Here is a 3511-nt window from a genome sequence, read left to right as displayed (position 1 = left end):
TGGATGCTACACCACAAAAGATTATACATAATAAATATGTCACACTTTAAAGTACTACAAGACTCTTGTTTTAGGTTTCAGAGAATTATTGCACATTTCATTCATGGCTCAGGTGGTATGCCTCTAATCACTTGCTCCCTAACTGGAACTATAGGATTGTGTATCTCCAAAATAGACTGCCAACCAAGGGAATTACATGTACACCTTATGAACTTTGGCATGGAATAATAATAATAATAATAATAATAATAATAATAATAATAATATACTGCCCATCTGACTGGGTTGCCCAGCCACTCTGAGCAGCTTCCAGCAAAATATAAAAACACACACAAAAAAATCAAACATTAACAACTTCCCTATACAGGGCTGCCTTCAGATGTCTTCTAAAAGTAATATAATTGTTTATCTCCTTGGCATCTAATGGGAGGGTGTTCCACAGGGTGGGTGCTACTACCAAGAAGGTCCTCTGCCCGGTTCCCTGTAACTTCACTTCTCGCATTGAGGGAGTACCTAATATGTCACACACATGTGTTTGGCAGTATTGCCTATGCGTATGTACCCAAGGAGAATAGGCACAAATTAGATCCCAGAGCACAATAGACTATTGTGATTGGCTGTGCTCCAGGGAGCAAATAATTCAGAGAAGTGGACTTGAATACTGGGAAAGTCAGCACGAGGCATGTGCTTCATTTTGAGGAGCACAGGAAAGCTGACAAGAGAGGAACTGTGATAGACTTTTCTGACGAGTCAGAGGATGAAGCACAAGCCCTCATAAACTTTCCTGGATTGGTGAATGATAGTCCAGATTGGCCTTCTACTGTCCCATCACGTAGCACAGATGCTGAACAGGAAAGAGAAGTGAAGGAGTAGATTCCAAGACGCAGTGCAACCAAAGAGGAGGAGACCACATTAGATGGTGATGAAGAGATTGAGAAGATCTCAGAGCCAGATGTCAGGTGCTCACTGAGATGCAACACAGGTGTTCCAACCCCACGACTGTCCTACCTCACAAGGTTGGTGCAACCCCTAGAAACTTTCACCTGGGAAAAGATTGAGCAGATGCAAGCCGCTGAAGCTCACCTGTGGAGGAATGCTGCACAGGAAGGGATTGAAGAAGAAGAGTTTGGATTTGATATCCTGCTTTATCACTACCTGAAGGAGTCTCAAAGTGGCTAACATTCTCCTTTCCCTTCCTCCCCCACAACAAACACTCTATGAGGTGAGTGGGGCTGAGAGACTTCAAAGAAGTGTGACTAGCCCAAGGTCACCCAGCAGCTGCATGTGAAGGAGCGGAGACGCGAACCCGGTTCCCCAGATTACAAGTCCACTGCTCTTAACCACTACACCACACTGGCACTGCACCAGCACCAGAGAAGCCAATAGGAAGCACGTGGGTGTTTAAGGTAAAGAAGGGTGCAGAAGGGGGAAATTGAGCACTACAAAGCAAGACTTGAGGCAAAAGGTTACTTGCAAGAGTATGAGAAAGACTACAGTGAAACTTTTGCACCTATAGTGAGACACCCTACCATCAGACTGCTTTTGAGCATGTAGCTTCTGAACAAATAAAGGTGTAATGCATAGATATTAAAACCACATTTTTGCATGGCCAGTAATGTAAATGAAACAAGCCAAAGGTTTTATCAAACCAAAGGAAGCAAATCTCGTATACAAACTTCAGAAGGGGCTTTATGGATTAAAACAAGCTGCTAGAGCATGGAATGAGAAACTAGACAGGAAGCTCACACAACTGGGGTACATACATGGTCATGCAGGGAAGTGCTTGTACACCAAGGGCAAAAATGAACAATTTTCTTTTGTTTTGGCCTTTGGGGTGGTTTAAGTATTGCAACTGAAAATAACCAAGGCTATACAGAAGTTGTGGAATACCTAAGCAAAGAAGTAGAGATAAAGGAACTGGGAAATATGTCTTTCTTCTTGGGTATTCAGATAGAAGATAAGATCCTTATTCTTTTGACTCTAAGTCAAAAGCAGAAAGTTATTGAATCGCTTGACAATCTAGGAGTGAAAGAAGTCAAGGAAGTAGCCATGCCAATGGTGACTGACTTTCTAAAGAGTAAAGGTAAGTCTGAATCCTTCTCAGACAACAACAGGTCAGCTATATGAAAGATCCTTTACTGAACCACAACAACCTGACCTGACATAACAAATGCAGTGGGAATCCTAAGCAGGGAAATTAAAATCCTAAGCAGGAAAGTTAGCTTTCCCACTGAGAAGGAGTAGACTGCTGTAAAAAGAGTTGCTAGATACGTAAAGGGAACCATGAGCTGTAAACTTAAACTGCCAGCCGACAACTATCCAAAACTACCAGGTTACAGAGATGTTGACCGTGCCAGAGACACAAAGGATTACAAATCAACAGGTGGATTTATCTTTATGTTTGGAAATGGTCCTGTTTCCTGGGCCAAATGATGCACATTGGGGTTAAATATCACAATGTGTGCGGTGACACAAGATGGACTTGTCGACTTGGCGTATTGTCAAACCAAAGAAATGGCAGTTGACATTCTCATCAAGCTACTACCAAGAGACAATTTTGAGAAGCTTCAAGTCAAGTTAGAACTGTGGGTACTTTGTTAATTGCCCATGCAATGGTTATATTTGTCTGAGAAGTAGTTTGTGGGATAACCAGCCTCATACAACCAACATGCATAAGTCTAATTAATGCATGAAATAGTTAATGCCATAGAGTAAGCTGTCCTGCCAGGCTTATTTAAGTCATTCCCCCTCATCTTGGGGGGAAGGTAATCAAAGGCCTTTGTTCACCTCAGTCTAACAGGCAAGCAGAACATGTTTTGAGCTAGTTGCTGCAGCTCAGACTATATGGCTTTTACAAGCCTATGCTAATAATTTCCTACATAAATAATTTTGGAAGTTTCACCAATGTAACTAAGTCAAGTGTTAGTGCCCGTGCAACTTTTTTTGAATGCTGTATGGAAAAGCACATGACCCTTGGAGAGTTTGTAACTAAATTACCACTTTTAATTTACCAAGTGTGTGGGTCTTTTTCTTTGCTAGGGAAAGAGGGGGACTTTGGAAGCAGCTTAGAATGGCATATTTTAAAAGTCTAACAGCCTATATTTCCATGGTTTACTTTGCTGCATATTTTGTGATTTTAAATATCTGCTGGGGTTCTCTCACCAAACTTGGATCTTGGCATCCAGGAATTCTCCTTTATATACCTATGTTTTCCTTACCATCAACAAGATCATGGCATATCTTTTGTAGGCACTGCTGCATTTAGAATCCTGAATTATATAATATTTCCTTATTCAATGTGTGCATGTTGTGGCTGTTACAAAATGGTATACTTAGCAGTCCTGTTAAATCTCGCAGGAGTGTCTGCTTTGTGTCTTCCTCAAAGCTCAGTTTTGAGCAACTGAATACATTTACATTGACTGCTTTAAAATATTTTCAAAACAGTAGGAACTTAAAAAAGAGGAGCCAGATATCCCCAATGGTTGACACTTAAAAATCACTATAATGCATC

The sequence above is a fragment of the Podarcis filfolensis genome (genome assembly GCF_964270895.1).
Source record: "Podarcis filfolensis genome assembly, chromosome: 7".
Classification (NCBI taxonomy): Eukaryota; Metazoa; Chordata; class Lepidosauria; order Squamata; family Lacertidae; genus Podarcis; species Podarcis filfolensis.
Note: the sequence above shows the minus strand (reverse complement) of the source record.